The sequence below is a fragment of the Oryzias latipes genome, chromosome 24 (genome assembly GCF_053564925.1).
Source record: "Oryzias latipes strain Hd-rR chromosome 24, Olatipes_Hd-rR_3.1".
Taxonomy (NCBI): domain Eukaryota; kingdom Metazoa; phylum Chordata; class Actinopteri; order Beloniformes; family Adrianichthyidae; genus Oryzias; species Oryzias latipes.
Window position 1 is genome coordinate 19,989,583 of NC_136260.1, and position 21,119 is coordinate 20,010,701.

Sequence of the window (21,119 nt, forward strand, 5' to 3'; positions counted from 1 at the left end):
AAAGATGTTTGAGTCCCAGCTTGGCACATTTTTTAGCAAATTTCTAAGAAACAAAGTTTGTTTTTATTGTTGGACTTGGTAAAATATGCTGACCGTCTGATGACAGAAAATCTAATAAACAACCATAACTTCACCAATGACTTTTTTTGTATATTTCTTGTAAATGTTTCAGTGAATATGTTTCTCTAAATAGACAGCAGTAACCATTAGCATCCATATAGTGTTACTCTTTTAGTGCACATTTTTATTCACTTATGGCACAGTACATTTATTATAAATTGACATTATAACCATAAAACATCACTGCTTCCCAAAAAAATGAAGTCATCGCTTTACACAAAACAGCCTGTCGAAGAATCCCAGAATGTCTTCTTCAACAGAGGACACCAATTTGATCTACCGGATGAGTATTGATGGACATCATTTATCCACCATCTGCTCTTCTGGTGCTCAAAGATGGGTTGCCTGTGACCTTGGGGAAGAAAGCTGGGCTCTCTGGGCATGCCTGCATGACATGAACTCCTGCCAGCACTCCATTAATTCCAAAGAAGCTGTGATGAGACGGTGATGCCTTGTTTGCTCTGCATTTGACAGCTTGATGGACTATTGTTCTTGTGATTAAAATGCAATTACTGCAGAATTAGTATGTTAGTAATGTGCAGAACTGAAACAAAATAGGATTTGATAATATGCTTTAAAGATTCAGTTAAAATGTGTTGTAAAAAGTAGTTGCACTTCTCAGTCTGAGAGAAAAAGTGCTGGTTTTGTAAAACCTGCTACAAACCAAAGCTGAGAACTTCCATTATAAGCTGATACCTTGCTAAGAGCAGATGGGTGGTGCGAGGTAATACAATTGTTATTTTTATAAATTATGAAGTTTCCTTCCTACTGCCAGCATTGTTCTGAAAATGCCACGCAGCATTGAAGTGATTGATTCTCATCACATTACCGCTGTAGAGCTTGAGCTGATGGTTCACGCAATGATCCATTCTGCCTTGACTCACTGGAAGCACAATTAAATTTTGAATGTTATTCAAAGGCAGGAAGTTTAGGGTTTTCGTGAGCTAATCTAGCTACTTTCATTAGACCATAGGGAATTGCAACAGCACCAGTGCAGTTTCTCCCCTAAACCCTGTTTCCAGATGCCAAGATGGCTGATTATCACTTCAAAATGTGACGTGTGCTTGGCTTTTGTTTTGTGAGCAAGATGTTGCATGTGATCGATAGTTTATTCTGGCACTTCTGCAAATGTGCACAGGTCAGTGGTTGTATGTACAATTCCATACTGTGTTTATTTTGATTTATATGCTGTCTGGAGTGAAAGCCTGATACAACACTGCCTCAAAGCACACTGTGCCCTGCAGAAAATGACATAGCCTTTTCAGAAGTCAGATACACAAGGTAGTTGTATTTATTTCAGGCCCACATGGTGTTGTCACCTTCCATTCGTCACCACTGCTCATTGTTGCTTTGCTTTTGAAAACAAGAATTATAAAAAACAAAAGGTGACACTGGAGAATTCATCTTACTCCTGGTGTTCATTGATACTCTCTTCATGTTTTTCTGTTTTGGAGATGAAGGCCTGTTAGCTGACACTGCTACCATCAGACTGCAGTTTCAGAACATTAAGGTGTTTGTTGCACTGAATAAGCTTTGAGCCAAGGAACCTTCTTTACTTTTGCTTTACAGTGTCACAAACGGTGTATTTCACGTTGTTACAGATTGTTAAAACAAAATTTCCATATGAGACAATGAAAGCCATCCATCTATCTGCTCGTCAGCATGCCTTTCTTTCTCATTAATATCCCAAACACCTCAGTGAATGCTTGAGCATCATGTAGTGTAATTATCAGGTTGACCAAAATACTCAATGAATAATTCTAACTTGGACATTTGCTCCTTTTTGCTAAATATCTTTGCTTCTTTCGCTAAATACTTCTGGTATGTGTGTGCTGTAAAATCCTCTCTTTACACGTTGCTCTTAAACTTGGGTTAATACTCATCTCATTATCTATTTTTGAATGATTTATAGATGCTATGTTGTCCTCTAAGGATAATGTTGCAAGTCGAACCTCACAGACCATCTCCCACTGACATATCTGGTGTTGCCTGGCAACCACTCAGCATTTTTGTTAAGGATACCCTTATAGCCATGTAAAAAATAAAAAAAAAGATAAAGAAAAAGTGGTAAAGGCTAAGTTCCATGAACTCCTGGTGTGGGTGTTTGAGAGTACTGGGTGCATTATTTTTCTTACCACACAATGCTGAACACCACAGACCTGTTCTTCAGCAAACATCTCTGCCTTATCTGTTCCGAGAAGTGCTTGTTTTTATCTGTGGCTGCAGGGACAAGCTCTAGTGTGCTGAGTTTAAACACAGCTGTATTAGTCACAGATAAACTGTGAAAGATCAATAAACTATAATGCCATGGAGGTCAAGTGAAGGTCGCATGTATCCTTGTATGGACTGAATAGATGCTGTGCAGCTGCTTTTATTATTCTATATAACAGCACATAGAAAAAATGTACTTTTCTCCTAACAAGAGAAAACAGGAGAGTGTCTACCTTTAACTTTTTTAGCTTTTTAAGTCTTATTTAATCAACTGTAATATACTTAGTTTGGAAATCCATTCATGGTTGTTGCACTTCTAAAGTGTTTTTCATTTAATTTGAGTTGGAGTAATCGTGTATTTGAATGCCGATCAACCATGCATCTTCTATGCCTTGTATGTTCAGTCAGTATTAGGGCGGTGTGGTGAAGCATCTGCCATTGATCGCTTGACGGAGCCTTTCAGATGGTTGAGGTCACGATGACTTCATTATTTGTCATAAAAGAAGAAGTCGCAATCTCAGCCAAATGAAACGATAAAAGATTCCAAATGGCTACGTGTAAAGGTAGCACTGCAAAACTTTCATTAGCAGCTCTTCTTTTGAGGACGTTGAATGCAATTGAATTTATCAGATATTGATCATATAGCAGCCATCTCTGGGGACAAGGTGTTCTTTTTACCCTAAAAAGGTCAAAAATAGTTTCATAACTCAAATAAATAAAAAAAAAGACAATTTATTCTGTAGAGTTGGAGTATTTACTACATGACGAGTCACTGCTGTCATTTTGAGCAAACACTGACCCAGAAACCCTTGGAATCCACTCAATAAATTAATATATTGAAATACAAATGAATGTCTATTTTTTCTTGCCTATGAAGCCTGTCCAATTATTTATGTAATGGGATAAAATGGAATAATCGACTGTTGAATAAAGACACAGAAATCACTAAAAATTCACCTAAAAGAATAGAAGTTGCCTGGAGATGTTGCTCGAGTGGCAGCGTCATTGAAAATAAATTAAAGGTTAAAAAACATTAATGTGAGAAAGGTTTTTATGTGTGGTTTATTCTCATGGTGTTCTTAACAAACTGAGTCACTTTACTTGAGGATAAGTCAATGCAAAACAGATGACCTTTTACCCTTAAACCTACTCAAATGAATTCCCACATACAAAATCTATGATTCTCCTTTCAGATACTCATAATATCAATGATGCATGTGGTTAGCGGCTGTTTATTTCTGTGTCTACGCTAGTTTTAACCTGCAACAGTCATGTAATAAACCATTAAGCAGTATGTGAAGTTTGAGGTGACCAACATGTGTGAAAGAAGTAGCCGCAGGTCTTTCGATCATTTACAAGGGCTTAAAAACAAATTTTAGGCTTAGTGAAATCAGAAAATGCCATAAAGCCATTTAGTGATGGAGAAGTGTTTGGTATTAGAAGAGATTACATGGGCAAGCGGTGCAAATGAAAAGGGGGGGGGGGGGACACCAGTAGAACAAATTAAATAAAAACTGATGAAAAAAACAGTAGATCAAGCACTGAGAGAATACTTACAGTAACTTTATCCGATTCTGAATGATGTTTTATTCGGCAAGACTGCTGGATTCTTTACACTACATCTGACTATTACTCACTCATGTAAAGATTCTTGTTCCGGCCACTTGTTTTTCCTACATTTGCTACCTTCTAAAAGGGGCTGCTCCAGCTGCAGACACAATACATTACTGCTAAATTAAAAGCACCTGGCCAGAAAAGTTCAAATGAAAACATCTTTGGAAGGTTTCTTTGTGTAGGATAAAATGCCAGTGAGGAGACAAAAAAATAGCCCACAATTTCAGAGAGAGAGGAAAACAAGCTGCATTTAACAGGAGAATCAGGAGCTCCACTGGAAATATGGAGTAAATGACAGGTTGTTCCTACATGCATACCAAGCCGACTCTGCATATTATGCAGTAAAAGCCTTGATTATGTTATTAGAACACTGCTAAAAAAAGTAGAATACATAATGGTTTCAAGTTTATTATTTATTCTTATATTTATAAAAAAGACCAGGTTTTATTGAGATAATTTAATTTTATTTTGTTGTATTAACATTATTATTATCTTCATATACATTATTTTAATTATTATTATTTCTCTTGTTTTTAACAATTTTAACACATATTGAAACACTTTTTATGTAGTTTTATATATTATTATTTTTAGTAGTAAGTTTTATTTTGGTATGAATGTTGCACTGACCATCCATCCATCCATCCATTAGGGGTGTAAGAATACACCTAGTTGAACCGAACTGTTTGGTAGGGGAGTTTCGGTTCAGTTCACCTTTGTACCGTTTCGGTACGTTTTTTCTTTTTTTCCCTGCACGTGCATTGTAACTACCCAGCTGCTTGGTCACTCGTACCGGGGAAACGACAGCCGAGCTGCTACTTAATTAGCTGCGTTGACCGTCTTTGCCCCATACTCCAGTCCACACACACTCAAACAGTCTCAGAGAGAGAAAGTAGACAGAGAAATAGATTGCCCCATCACCTTTCCGGCATTAAAACCCATTTATTATGAACACACAGGAACAGCGTAACAACATGAACCTCACTTCACTTCATAGCTCTCTCAGGGATGGTGAAGGATTCAAGACACAAGATTTCACAATTCCCATAAATCTTAGTGGCTATAGGCGGGGCTAACCCCCAGGTCGCCACAGTATTAACTTTGTGCTGAGGCGAAAGTAATGTTAGCCGTAACATTCCTCCGAGACGTTATTAGGTGATGGACAGTAAGCATGTCAACATTTTGGCTAATGTCAGCATCCATGAAGGGAAAAGACAATTGGATAAGTCAAATGCTGTGTGTCTACATTGTTACACAAAGATAGCGTATGCCACAGTAACACATCTAATTTGTTAACGAACTTAAATCTGCATCACCGGACTGTAACAATCGAGGCTACAAGAAAAAAAATGTGCAAGTTAAAAAAAAGATAAAGTAATAAAAACATTATCTCCCAAGGGAGAAATTCAGGTGTCCGGCAGCAAAACACACACAAAGACACAATAAATAACACTAAAATAATAGTTAATAAAATAGCAGTTCATATCAGGCAGATTTGTTAAACAGCAGTACTGAACCGAAATGTACCGAACCGAGCCCTATGCAATTCTGAATTAAACCGAATTGAGATTATAGTGTATCGTTACACCCCTACTATCTATCTATCTATCTATCTATCTATCTATCTATCTATCTATCTATCTATCTATCTATCTATCTATCTATCTATCTATCTATCTATCTATCTATCTATCTATCTATCTATCTATCTATCTATCTATCTATCTATCTATCTATCTATCTGTCAATAGTCATCATAATTACCGGTACATTGTGTGGAGATGAATTCTGCTGGTACTAATATTTACTTTGTTGTAAGTCAAATAACCAAAATTTATTTTACCTGAAAGTGCGAATCTTGGATCTATTGCAAGTAAACTTAGGCGCAATTACTAATAGTGTGAATGCAGAAAAACTATCCAGTAGCCTTAAAGTGAATTTACGAAAGCAAAATATGTAGGCATGTAAAGCAAGAAAAAAGCCCACAGTGAAAAGCATAAATAAAAATTGGAAAAAGGCTTTATTTTTCTTGTCTGTGTTTGTTGCTGGCAACACCCCTCCAAATAAGCAGCTGTTCTGTATGCAACACATCTTTAACCTTTTTGGTCTGCTCCCATTAACACTCAACACGGCAGTGTGAATAAACCTAAGTAGTGAACCTTTTTAGTATATCTGCCTGGGTCCACTGGACTGTCTCTGAATGAATCCATCCTTGAAGGTCTAACCTCTGTTGTATGGTTTTGCCAAAAAAGATTTAGTAATATTTAAGGTGTACAGGCTTATAACAGATCTTCTGAAATGTTAACTAAATGCCAACAAATAAGACTTTGGCCAATTTTTATTTAAAAAATATAATCAAACATACAAAGTAGAGATAATCTTTTTACAGCTTTTTATATTGGACTATTTTAAGTATACTTTATCCTGTCAGCCCTATTTTGCAACAACTAGATCATTTTCAGCAAACTGAAAAATACACGAATGTTATGCAACTTGTCTGAAAGCACTTTAAGAAACCTGTATAAACACTTCCACTAGTCTTTTTTGTTAGCAAAATTAAACTCTTTATAATGAAGAATGGGTGCCAGGAGAAAGCATTAGAACCTAAAAAAAGAACTGATTTATAATCAGGGCACTTATTAGACATGCCAAATCCCTGTTGCCACGCCCTGTTTGTTCTGAGATTTTTGTGCTTCGCTCCCTGAGCCCTGATTAGTGACCGTGATGCACATCTTTGCATGTATTTACATATTAATGTAGGAAAAACCATGTTCTCCAACAACATCATTTAGAGAGTTGTAAGGAGTTCATATTATCAGCATCCGTGTGTAATTTGACACTGATTATCTTGAATGTATAAAGAATTACGTGCTAACTTATTCTCTAACCAATAATCAGATATGCGTAAATGCTTTTAATTTAAAATTGTCACACTGATCAAGTGCCACGAGATTTACAAGAGCACAGCAAATGATGTCAAGTAACCCAAATGAGTGTTAGAGTGTGAAATTTCAGGCATGTCAAATGTGTGTAAAAGAAAGAAAAAAAAGGAATCCCCTTTAGTGTGTGCTCCTCAGGGATCTGCTGTTGCAGATTCCACTGCGGCAAAATGTTCTTAAAATATTGTTGCATAATACTGAAAGCATCTAACGGGCTTCAATGTTGAACTGACCAACAATAAAACTGTTTTATTTTTTGTAAAACATCTTTCATAGGCACAGTTGGTCAGTTGGAGAGGTAGGACACCCTTTAGACATTTAAAAACTATGTAAAGGACCATAAACACACAGTATATCAAGAAGCAGATGGGGAAACAATGTAGTGTTTTTAAAACTGGCGTTGCACGAGTCCTCATTTTGGTCCCAATTAGTACTAGTTTAGCAGAATTCTTGATGAAAAATCTTTTGGAGGTCCAGACAGCATAGAGTTAACAATAGTCAATTCTGCTAAAGATAAAAGCATGAATTATCCAGAGTCTCCATGTTTGCAAGAGAGAGAATTGGATGGGTTCTTAGAGTCAGAAATGACAGCCAAATTTCTTACATTTTCCAAGTGGCTTAAAGATAGTTCTTGGTATTTTAAAAGCTGTATACCTTTCTTGGATTTAGGACTGACAACAAAAATCTCAGTCTTGTCCTGGATGAGTGAAAAAAATTTGCCATTTGTAATCTCACATCTAAAAGAGTTATCAAAAGGCCTTGCGTCATCAGGAGACATGGAAATGTGTGCTGTTAGCATAGATGTGGAAATTGACCTGATGTCTCCTGATCACTTTCCCAGCAGAATCATGGAAAAGTAGCCTTTGAAATAGTAAAAAGAAGGAGGCCTATTAAAGAGACCTGAAGCACCCTACTGGTAATTTAATAGACACCATAAAAAGTCAAGTTTCCAAACTTACCTTAGAATTTTAAAACTTGAATAGGAAGGATTTTGTTTGATTTCCTAAGTTCTCCACGAAAGAGAAGATTGTTAAAACAGTTTTTAGAGGCACAATTGAGTCAAGGCTTGCTCTTCATTAAAATGTTTTCAAGATTGAGTCACAGAGTGCTAGTGAGCTAAGTGGGTGACATTAATGTGACATTGTGATCAATTTGTTGACTTCAGGTTTCAAGTTTAGTTTCCTAAATTCTCACAGAGATTTGTAGTTTTATAAAATCAGTGATTTTAAAACACATAAAAGTCATCAATTAGAGCCAGGTCAATGACAGGTAACACATTTGTTAACAGGTCATGACTCATGACAAGTTCAAGAGTGCGTTTTTGGGTGGCTGAATGATACTTTGATTAAAAGCTATGCATGAATAGGAGCAAGCCTTACTGCTACAGATTATAATACAGAATAAGAAAATAAAATATAAAATTATGGTAAAAGACGTAGAACAAAAATATAAAAATGCAATATAGATTTAGGGCCACAAATAGAACTGTAGTTGCGCTTGTATATTTTCTTTTAAAAATATTTAATGTTATGATCTAAAATCATATAATGATTAATAATTATTTTATTGGACAGGGTTCCAATAGAGCTGTGTCAAAGAAAGATGTTGTGTTTATGGATGAAGGAACTGTTGCTGGAGTTATTGACTGCATTAAGCAAGCAATGATTTTGATACCGTGGTGTTTTCATATGGGCAGCTTGTTTCCTTGTCATAATGGCCTGAATGGGGTGAGCTGAAGAGGAAATGTTGAGGTTAATAGTTGTGGAAAGGGGAACAGCAGGGGAGGTAATGATGGAAACAGATGATTGGTGGGGTGTGGGAGGAAATGTATGGGAGACCGATCTGCACACCTACATCAAGGATTGATGATAATTCCCATCTGGCTGCAACTTACCCTTTTGAATCAATGGGAATTAGCAACGGCTTAATTTAGTAATGCCCAAATGTTCATTTTAGTCAAATCATGTGTTAACATAAAAAAAAAAAATATCGGGGGTGTTATAGTTTGCTCATGACACCAAATACTACTTCTATTTTGGTGCTTGACTTGAAAGACCTTTGTACCTGTGACAAATGTGACTAGTTTATATTCTGCTGATGAGAATTTTAATAAGCTGGTTGCAATGCTTCTGAGCTCCACTCTTCAAAAGTCACGAGCTAAAATTAAGATGCCATCTGGTTGTTTTTTCACGTGACTGGTGACAAACTCAAAAAGGTCCTGGTGTACTGTTCTCATACTCCCTAATATTTATAAATGACAGAAAAATCAACTCTGATTTAAAAAAAATGTTGTATTTTATTTGTGCTCCAATATAAAAAGAGTGTGACTAGAAATTTAGACTAAAAGACCCAGTTGATCTTTTTCTTTATAGATTCAAATATCATTCAAGCTGAAACTGCATTTAAAAATAATAAATATTCTCTTGTCTGAGTCCTTCTTAAAATTAAAAGGGAATAAAAGTAATTTACCAGAGTTGATAAAGAGATATTCAAATCATGACATCCATTTCATTATTTGCTGTGACTGAAATCTGCAAGGTAAAGTTCACCATGAAGTAAATCCACTTTTCCAGTATCTCCAGGCACGGTTTTTGATAGCTGTTTAATGCAGGGTCTTTAATGAGGAATCATTTAGAGATTTTAATGATTGTTTGCTCCTTCAGGTGGAATGGACAAGGATGAGAACTAAACTGACGGTCATGCAGGTACATTTTGAAGCTCAATCATAGCCTAGAGGGGGTCTGATGTAATTTGGTACGAGCCTCTTGACAATGGAAGATTAATACATAAGTGGAACTTATCAGTTACATAACCAAACAGATGTGAGCAGGGTTTTGAAATTGTAGCTTATCAATCTGTACATGAAGTATAATTTATCCTAAACAGAGTTTCTAAAAAAAAAACCAAGACATTGTTTGGTTTGAACTTTTCACTGCAGTTGAGATAGTTGAATATGTTGATTCTTATGTGTGATTTGATTTGTTGATTGTATATGATTGAATTTTTGTGTTTACTCTTAACATGGGATAAAACATGGGAAGGAATGTAAAAAAAAAAAGCGTTGTTTTGGAGTGTGATATGAACATTGTAGACGTTTTTTGTTGTGATTCCCAAATATTGACATCTATATTCTCACTAATTGTTCAATTGAGTAAATATAACTGTTCAACTTGTGGCGTAGCTTAATAAATGAAATAAAAAAACTGAGATTCTTGGTAAACTACATTACCGGTACATCCCTTTTTAATTCCACAAAGCCACAATTTTACAGCACATCAGTGCACACTTACACACAGCAAGATGGCACCACAAGCCACATTCTGTTGAGTCACACATACCACTTGTTTTGCCTCTATTACTATCTCATTGCACTGTGTAACAGATGTGAAAATAAAGTCAAACTGTTCCATAATGGTGCAACTCATACTGCCCGGCTGTGTTAATGGGAGTTATAGTACTATCATAAAAACGGAATAAAAGCTGTTTTATATTTTTGAAGATTTTAGTTTGTGATTTATTTTATTCAGCCTTGAGTAGAATGAGGAAAAAGGCCAAATCTAGGGAAAATGTATAAATCAAACTACAAATTAATAATCAAGCCAAAATTTATGTCACAACAACTAAAAGAAGAAATTATTATCATTTCTCTTGAATTCAGCAAAGACTGAGTGAATGATTAATTTGTATAATCACAAGGAGATTTGCTTACTAGTTCAGGTGATGTGAGTCTCTTTTTGTTTCCAGTTCATTCACTCTACATGTGGTTACCATGACAAAAGCCCTCAAGTACCACGCTAACTGCTCGACAACCTAGTGGCTGGGAAAAATAGTCTTCCTCTCCTGTCTTTTTTCCCGTTCGGCTACAGTCAGTGCAGGACAGATGGTGCAGAGCATGACAAAGAGGCTAAATTAAGTGTGTAGCACCTCTGACTGAATTCCTACTCACAGAAGTTTTTTTTTAAGAGCATGTTGGCAGTACCTTTTTCAATTTGCATTGTCTGCCTTTTTGGTCAAGAGACTTGGCTTTTACAACTAAAACACCTTACCTTGTAGGTTTGTGTTTTTTAAAATTCTACATAGTATCTTAATTGTCTTTGTATATATATATATATATATAAAAATACATTTCTATATGATTTAGAATTAATTTTACTGCCAAAAATACTCATAATGGTTATACTTTCAGGCTCAAAACTATATTTTCTTTTCTTTAGGTTAATCAGCTCAATAACATTTTATATCTTGATATTTTGAACCCTTGTGTAAGGACATGGAGAAGTGACTGAGCTAGTGTCCAGGGTGCATCACCACATCCGCCACATCTGCCATGTCTGCTGCTGAAAAGAGAGCAGCAGTAGTAGGAGGGAGTGGGTGGATATCAAAAGGTGGAATGCAGAATCTGCTGCCAAGCTAAATACAGTGGAGTAGGATTTTGTTTTAGTTGCACAGTCCAAAACTCTTCACTTATGTAATTCTCACCATTGTCTCTATTTCCACATACAGAGATAATGTCATTAGAGAACTTTTCTCAACACTAAGAAGCTATACATGTATATATACAGCATATACACATATAAGTCTGTTTCATTCCAGTACAATAGATTCTGGGATTGGTAACTTGAATTTTTATTCCACTGATCACTGTTAAAACCTTCACTCAATAATTATTTTCAGTTGAAGTTTGTAAAAAAAATGTAAAAGTTTTACAATTTTGAGCTATTTTTAGTAAAGCATTCCTAGTGGTCTTTTTATCATGATTATGCTATTATTAGGCAAAAAAAAACTATTGTTTTCTAGAACATAGTTCAAGCATAGCGCCAGTATTTCATTAGAATTTCACATCTTAGATGTGGGTGAAACCATTGGCAAGCCCGAGCCTTTTGCACAAATGAACAAAAATAATTGCCTTTTATAAATGAGTCAGAGAACACACCTATTGGCAGAGAGTAGAAGGCAAACTAATACATGAAATATATTGTAAAAGATCCATTGAAAATGATGGGAAGGAAAAAAAAACCCAAGTCTATAAAAAATATAAACGGCTACATTGAATAAAAGGTATTTGGTCTAGAAATGATAAATTTCTATGTTCTCGCCAATTTGTTTCATGTCTCAATAATAAAAGTATTCTTACTCTAACATTGAATCATTCATAATTTATTTTCACTTTATTTTTTGTCTAAAACACTGAGCACACATGCAGTTTAGCCTTCTGGCCTTTTAAATGTCAGTATCAAAAACTATTTAAGTTCAAATCTCAGCATGACTTCAAGACAAGTGTTACTGATTTTATTGACTGAGGCTTTTCTATTCTGCTAAATATCTGTGGCAGACATCAAATCTGATGAAAAGAATAAGAGTTAAGAAATAAAAAGAGCCATTAACTTTTTTCCCCCGTTCTTAATACCACAATGGTATTTTCTGGATATGTCCTGATGGTGTTCCTGCTGATTTTAATGCCTTAGGGCAGAGCAAATTTTTGATGAATTAAGTTGACACACTCCTTTTTTAATGATGTAGACTTAGCTGATGAAGGCTGGGGTTGTTTTTTTCAGGGTTAGTAGTACTGTCTCAACAGTTTGTCTGCCTGTTGCTCAGTTTTTCCCTGTGGCATTGGCATGCTGTGCATTGGCGTGGAGGAGGAAGGCTGCATTTATTCTGTTATGAAACCATCTTGGGAAAAGTTCTGGCCAGGCGCTGACTACAGCAAGAAGTTGGAGCTTTATTTCAAGCAGCCAGCTGTCTTATGCATTTCCACAAATCTGTGCAAAAAAGGGAGGCTTTCCCCTAAACATCTTTTTCATCTGTAGCAATCTCTTTCCTCTAAGTATTTCTCATCAGTGTCAAGTGGTAAAATATGTTTTATAACCTACATCAAGTAAAGCAGGAACTAATTAGGGAAATTGATTGTTGATTATGCTCTATGATACACGTTGTCTAAGCTGTGAAACAGGAAAGACCTCATTAACTATTCATGAACTTGAGGAGGAAAATCTGTGGCAGCCTAGAATTTTAACTAACATCTTAATCCTATAGAAAAATATATTTTATGTTAATACGAAAACTTGTCCTCTGCAAACAGAAAGATAATCTCAGATAGCTTGAATCACAATCACCCTATTCTTGTTTGTAAGTTTCCCACCTTAAAAGCAACTATCAGCAAGTTCTAGCGTTTGCCTTTTTCCATTTGTTATAGAGCGGGAATAACGTGGTGAATAGAAACTGCATTAAAATATTGCCAGACAGAGTAGGATTTCTGTCTAGCATACTTTTTATGAACTCCCCACTGACGGAAACTGCTGAATTGTGTGGGACAGGACATCATTTCGAGTTACCACCTGAAACACTGAACTTTCCTTTAGGCGGATGAGCTGAAGGTGCCTCTAAGCTAAACCAGGTCATTTCAGGAAGAGTAGGAGGTGCTGTCCAAGACAGAGCTGAGTAGGACATACTCTTTCTTGATTTTCCCTGCAGGCTATACACACTGTGCATGATAGCAAAGCTTGGTTAATTTTTTTTTTGCTGTTTGTTTAGCCTGCCAGCAACTTTTGCATTAGTACCACCTTCCTTTCATGTATACCTCTGCCACTATACGTAGAGAACAAGATGATGCAAATTTTAGATGACTTAAGTCACTTCATTCTAAAGTAATACACATTTTTTTTCTGATAACCAACTTTAAGAATACCTGCTATGATGCAATATCCTAGAGACTGGTTTAGACTATTTTATCTGCTGTTAGGAATTGTTTCCTCTAGGCTAATAAAGTAGATCCAAGTATAAGAAACACTTTCAGCATTTTTGCAGCTCAAAGTGGCTTTTTATAAATAGGCAATTTTCCTATTAAATATTATAATACTGAACTGTTTGACTGAAACTGCATAACCTATTTAGTGTTGTGCTCAACATTACACTTACCTGGCCTTAATACTAAGGTCTTTTTTTTATCAATGAATAACAATATGATCTATGTTAACATGCAAGTTTGTGTTAAAGCATGACATATTTTTTGTGTCATTTCTATGGCCAAGGGTTATTTCAGTAAAATGTACATACATATCAGGTTAGTTAGCTTTGTGATTGGTCTTAAGGCTATGATACACAGCCACTACGTACATTCTGCACCTATAAAATTGTGGTATTTCTTTATACATGTGTGATATACGTAATTCATAGTAATTCATAAGTAGTTCTAAAAATGATCTTGATGATGATCGTCATTAATCGATGTGCGCAGATGTTTGTTGAGAGTTTCGGCGGACGAGTCTTTACGTGAATTCGGTTTTGAACTGGTCACAATTTATGGTCAGTTGAGAATCACGCAGTTAGTTTACAAGCAATTATTACGCAAATGTTGCGTAATTGTGCAGGATTTTTGCGAGATACATACGCAAATTTGTGGCTTTCCAAGACCGTTCCACATATGTCTCTGTATGTTTAATGGACCCTTCTAGCATGTACCACCGATGTATAATTTTTATATTCCATATACAGCACACGTTAAATGACATCATTGACGCACAAATCGTTAGTGAATTGCATATAAACAGCGCAATACTCATGCATGTTATATGTTGATTTCATGTGTTCTTTGCGTAATTCATTCAGACTTCTTCTGGGGGTTTAACATGGTTCATTCGTGATACATCTGTTAAAATTTCACTTAAAGACCACAACTTTTCTCACTGTTTCCACTTAAATTCATGCATGACCAATTTTCATCTGTGCAATATGCACAAAATGTATAAAGTGGCTTGTGACATTGCGTTCAAGACCATATGCAACATCATAGTTGTCAAATATCACAACAGTAGCATGCTCCATGTCAGAGTTTCTGTTTTCAGAAAATGATCCCCATACTTGAATCTACAAGCAATATAAGACATTTAAATAAAAACATGATTGTAAAGAATTGACTATTTTGACTATTTTGATTTTAGTACCAGAAAAAAGCAAAATGACAATGTTGTGTTAATGTCTGATCAGTGGCTCAACTACACTTTGGCTGTTTTCCATGTTTCCAAAAACATATTTGTGTGTGTTGACAAAACCACTTTGTAGACTACAGTATGTTGTGTATTGCAGATCATCATTTGTCAAATGCAGACGAATAAACACTGGGACAGTGTTCCTTCATTTGCTCATATTATTTTTCCTTTGACATGTTTTGTTGCCGTAGCAACCTTCTAAGTGGTGGAGTAAATTTTTGAAAGACGAGAGACACTTCAATGTGACATAATTGCACAGGAGGGTCCTAAAAATTTGGTAACTAAAATACACAATTCCATGTATTTTAATGCATGAAATTTTGATTTTTAAGTCAGTCTGGGTACATTTCTCTTTGCTGATGCTTCAAATCCTACTTTACGTGAATTCACATGAAAACATGCTTCTTTAAGATAGAGATAAGTACATCTTTTGAGTCAAGGATGAGAAGCTCTTGTTCTACAACGTGAGACAGAACAACCCCACGCAACCTTGAAAAATCCTGTTCCGGGTTTTCAGCCACAGTTGCCATGGCAACAGAACATTTTATTTCTGGCCGCTTTGAAATGGTTTGTAAGATCAGAGATCCAAAATGTTATGTAAGACAATGTGCATCGCTCCAGACTGGGGTAACCTGCTGCAGAAAATTTGGGAAATTAATTGTGTGTGCATGTGTTTACCCCCCCCCCCCCCCCCCCCCCCCCCCCAACCAAATCTCCACTTTAGAATGTGGGTCATAATTATAAAGCAGAAAATAAATGCCATCCAGGTGCATTTAATAACTAGTTGGATACATTTTGTTAGCACACCTAATCTGTTTTAAATGGTAAAATCATTATTTTGATAATAGAAAAAGGAATTGATAAAGCATTTACCCTAATTAAATGTTTTCTTGTTATTTTTATAAATGAAAATCTAGTTATTAATTTACAGTTTGCTCAACAAAATGTAAATGTAAATATTCCCATTGCTGAAAAACAGAAGGAGCACCTAAAGAAGTTGGGCTGCACCTCAGTCAGCCTTCTTGGTTGTACTGAAAACAATTCCTACAGAATCAAAAAAGTTCTATTCTATTCTACTCTATACATCATAAAGCAATTAACAAAATGTTCTTTATTTAATGCATTTTTAATTTTATTAATAATAATAATTATTATTATTTGGTTCACCATAGTACGTCCAGGTTCGTCCAAGTGTGAAGATTGAGTTATGGTTTTAAAAATTAATATAAAATGCCTTAATCTATTTTTCAAACCAAATTCATTGTCGTGTATGTTAACACTGGATGAATATGAGTTTAAAGTATCACTTGGAGTCTGTGCAGCATTTGTTCAATACAAATTTAATGAGATTTTAAACTATGTAATTATTTATTTTTACTTGCATGTACATGTATTTTATATGGATATAAGATGACCTGTATGAGGTATGCATAACTACTAAAGACAAAGAGTTTACTTAATAGTTGATTGTTTCCCAATCCTGGGTCTCAGGCCTAACTACATATTTTCAATGCCGCCCTACTCAAACACATCGGTATGGCGTTTCATCGCTGCCATAAAATGAAAGGGCGTAAAGACAACTGAGCGGGCATATTCAGGAACTGAGTGAGGAACCTTACAACACCGCAGGCGCAATTCTACCCGAACGACCCCGCATTTTTCAACTGCACGCCTGCAATACTAACTGAGCCGTGATCCCGCGCGGTCAGTTCCTCTTTGCGCCCTCACCAGGATTTACGCTCAGTGTTAAGGGGGCGTCATTGTCACTTAGGGGGGCGGTATTCAGGGGTGTGTTTGTAACTTGGGGGCAAGAACCTTTCTGGTTGATCTGATTGGCTAAAATTTGCATGTTTAATCTGGCGAGGCAGCGGGGCAGGACTTTCTTCTTGGGGCTTTAATAGAAAAGAAACGGTGGCTTTAACATGGATTAAAAGGATCAAAATGGTAACAATGCAGTGATTTTCACATGAGAAAAACTTACAGTACAAAAAAACCCGCTTCACTTTCTTACCTTGGTTTTGGGTCGTTGGTTAAGGTTTTAATCAACGTTACATTCTAACGTTATGTTCTAAAGCCTCTAACACTAACAGGGGTGGTGAACAAGTTTGACTCAGAGCTGAAATTTTTAACTGTGATAGTCAAAGAGCCACACCACGCACTGCCCTGCCAGACACATACACACACACATGCAATTAAAGCCATGTTATTTCCCATAACACACTTCTTTACTTACAATACAACAGCACTGGATTGAACGGCGCCGTTTCAGTTTTGAGTGTTTTTTTCTGTATTTACGGTACCGGTAGGTTAAAACATACAGGTAAAACATGCATGCTGGTGTGTGTTTAAAAAAGGCATCGAACGCAAAACTGAGTTGGTTGTGATTTATTTTTATTTTTTTAGTCATCAATCAGCATTCCAAAAATCCATCAAAGTTCTCATCTTCTGCATCTGAAATGAACAGCTGGGCTACATTTCTATCAAACACGCCAGCTTCCCTATCGTCTTCGTCAGATTCCGTCTCGTTGCCGTGCGGCTCCAAAGAACAGTGCAAGCAGACGCGTCAGCCCAAGCTTTAGTCCTACAGTCCAAAAGTGTGGCGTAACTCGCCCGGCGCTGGCTACCAGTAAAAGGAGCGGAGGATGGACAGCTTTTCATTGTCATCTGCTGGAAGTTGCTGCGCTCAGCCTCGAGTCAATCTTCCAACACAGGCAACCTCCTTTTCGGCGGAAACTCAGCTGCTGCGTCTTCTTGTCATGTCGGAGTTGGTTTTCCAGCGTCCTCACTTGCGAACCATGGATTCATTATTTTAAATTCTCTGGCAGCTGAGGTTCGATAAAGCTAGAAAGATCTTCACAGATTCGGACTTCCGGCCTTAACTCTTCAGATAAACGTTCAAATGTGACAGCAAGTATCTCAATCATTTTGTATTAACACAGAGTGTAAACTACAAATGCATTTCTAAAGAAAAAAGATCGATTTTTTGCCCTTTAATCAGAATTGTTCGCTTCAAGCTGTGAATGCAGACATGCAGCGAGCCGGCTGCCAAGGGACTGCCAACAAAGTGAAAACTCTGTGAAACACCGTTTTGTAAAAATCAATAATCTCACAAAAAAAAATAAATGTCTATATTTATATGAACTGGTAATGAAGACTAGTGTGGCGGGGTCCCGCCAAGAAAAGATGCAGAGGAGCCAAGGTGAGGAGGACTGGTCTTTATTCAGGACACAAGTTGCTGCACGCAGGGCCATGCAGCACACAGCACACTCTGTCACTCCTCTTCTCTCTAACCTGTGATGCTCCTTTTAAATGAGGAGCCCCTCCCATGGGGCGTGGCTCTTAATTCTCACCCAGGTGGCACCACAGGTAATAATTTTAAACATAAAATACATAAATGCACAAACAATAAAACACGGTGTGGCCCCCCCTCGTCATCTGACGGTGCCACACCGTCACACCATCCCCCTCCTCTGAGGGATTGACGATGTGCGGCAATCCCCTCAGCAGTCCGCCGCCGTGCATTCCCCACGCCGATCCGCCAGAAACACGTCCTCGCGTCGCGTCGGTTGGTTGCATGGACTGCTGCTCCACGACGGCGACCCCTCCGATCTGCTCCTCGGTGCCGCTCCGGTCGGTCCCAGCCCCGGCAAAGGCCCTTCAAACGGCAACACGCCCCCGCTGGTCCCCTTCTGGATGGCACCTCCGCCGATCGGAGCCGCCGACAGCAGGTTACAGGCGAGATGATGCGCCTCTCCCGGAGCACTCCCCTGACGGCCCGGTAGACGTCGGTCCGCCCCTTGTCCCGCTCCGTGCAGGCCTCCAACGCCCGCATCCGCGGCAGTGGAACCAGGCGGTATGCCCGTCCCGCCTCCGGCCGTCTTCGCGCTCCGGCGGTCCGCCCCTGCTGTCCGCGTGGTCCGCCGCTCGCCATGGGCGCCGAGTTGGACGCCGTAGTGCTTTCCGGGCCCCTGGCCAGGCCTGAAGCACCGCCAAGGCCACCCGGATCCACCCCCTCTTCCTTAGAGGATGGACTGCTTGGAGGAGGCGCTGAGCTGCCGGGGAATCGTCGTCCCCCCCACGCCGCTGCGTCCTCACCTTTTTGTGGCCCCTCTGCGATCCCACTTCTGACACCATATGTGGCGGGGTCCCGCCGAGAAAAGATGCAGAGGAGCCAAGGTGAGGAGGACTGGTCTTTATTCAGGACACAAGTTGCTGCACGCAGGGCCATGCAGCACACAGCACACTCTGTCACTCCTCTTCTCTCTAACCTGTGATGCTCCTTTTAAATGAGGAGCCCCTCCCATGGGGCGTGGCTCTTAATCCTCACCCAGGTGGCACCACAGGTAATAATTTTAAACATAAAATACATAAATGCACAAACAATAAAACACGGTGTGGCCCCCCCCTCGTCATCTGACGGTGCCACACCGTCACAACTAGTCAGGATATTCGTGTTACAATAAATATTTTGTAGGAAAGTATATCTTTATTTTATCTTGTTGCATATACTTAAGTTTTTCAAATTTTAATAGATATGAATCATGGCTAAAGTTATCAGTGGTCATAAAGATACTGAAGCTGCTGTCACCAAACCTTCTGTACGGACTTATCATGACCTTATTGTCATACTAAAATAAAGAATATGTCAATTTTTCACTGTGTTTTTTTTTAGGAATTGTTCACATTTACACATGGATCAGATTTGGTCAAAAATCTTCAATAGCTCTGAAGATACTAGAATTCTTTTCACATAATCTTATCAATTTTTTAATATGAAAAATTCCTAAAAATAAACAAAGTGAATTTATGACATAATCTTTGCTGCAGTAGGACAATAAGGTCATGATTAGTCAGTACAGGAGGTTTGGTGACAGAAGCTTTAGGATCTTCAGAGCTATTGTGCACATCTGTTATGATTCATATCTCTATTAAATTTTAAAAACTATATGCAATAAAATAAAATAGAGATTGACTTTCTCACAAAATTTAGCATAATAATAATCATGTAGCATGACCATGCTGACGAGTCTTTATTACCAGTTCATATAAATATAGCACTTTGTTGACGGTCCCTTGGCAGCCGGCTCATTGCTCTTTCTGCATTCACAGCTTGAAGCAAACAATTCTGGCAAAAAAACATCTTTTTTTCTTTAGAAATGCATTTGTAGTTTACTCGCTGTGTTCATACAAAAGGATTGAGATACTTGCTGACACATTTGAACGTCTATCAGAAGAGTTATTAAGGCCGGAAGTCCGAATCTGTGAAGATCTTTCTAATTTAAACGAACTGCAGCTGATCTATTCCCGTGTTCCTCCGTGTAGCTGACAGCTTGCAGTTTAAACTGTGCTTCATAATCGTGTCTCTTTGCATTTCCAGGGTTTCCATAACGATTTCGTTCTGCATTATGCACATATCTGCACCTTTGTACTATGAAGGGGTTTTGTACCGTTCTCATGCTGTTCTCTCCTAGGTCCTCTAGGTCACACAACAACACATTAGAGTTGCTCCGTACATTTTCGAGAAAATGTCAGACTTTCACCGTATGGTTGTGAAAGAACTGTATACCCCTGAATACCGCCCCCCCAAGTGACAAAAATGCCCCCTCACTGAGCGTAAAGCCTTGTGAAGGCGCAAAGAGGAACTGACCGCGCGGGATCCCCGCTCAGTTAGGATTGCAGCCGTGCAGTTGTAAAATTCGGGGTCGCTCTGGTAGAATTGTGCCTGCGGGTTGTAAGGTTCCTCACTCAGTTTCTGAATACGCCCGCTTAGTTGTCTTTACGCCCTTTCAATTTATGGCAGCCTTGAAACGCCATACATCGGATTCAGTTTTTATCAACCGTTGTACAAACCTTACAATAGCTGTGTTTCCATTATGGATATGCACAAAACTTTATTGACATTCTAGAAATGTTGACAAAACACAATTTTGCAATTAGACTATTTCCATTAAATGATTAATGCAAAAAACACAAACCAACTCACGCGATCAGTCATTCAAAACCATGGCGATGGATGAGAACAAGTATTGTTTTAAGTTGATTCACAAAAAGGGAGCATTTGGATAAAATCACAGCAGACAGAGACAGAGATGCATGTTAGAAGCCAGTTCAGCTGTATTAAAAAATAAATGTTACGACAAGTAAGCAGTTGGACCAATTTTCCTTTTTGATAAAAACTACAAGATATATATACAAATTTCTGGCACGGCACTAGTGCTCATCATGACGTGATTTTGGGGAATCTTGG

At 37.8% G+C, this 21,119-nt stretch overlaps 2 protein-coding genes across 11 annotated transcripts in view; one reads left to right on the forward strand and one right to left on the reverse strand.

The window, feature by feature from the left end:
- The window catches only part of LOC101173110 (uncharacterized), a 92,963-nt gene that overhangs the window by 31,636 nt on the left and 40,208 nt on the right, over positions 1-21,119 (reverse strand). The window lies entirely within an intron of this gene.
- The window catches only part of dlgap2b (discs, large (Drosophila) homolog-associated protein 2b), a 79,042-nt gene that overhangs the window by 19,417 nt on the left and 38,506 nt on the right, over positions 1-21,119 (forward strand). The gene's annotated exons all lie outside the window — the stretch shown is intronic.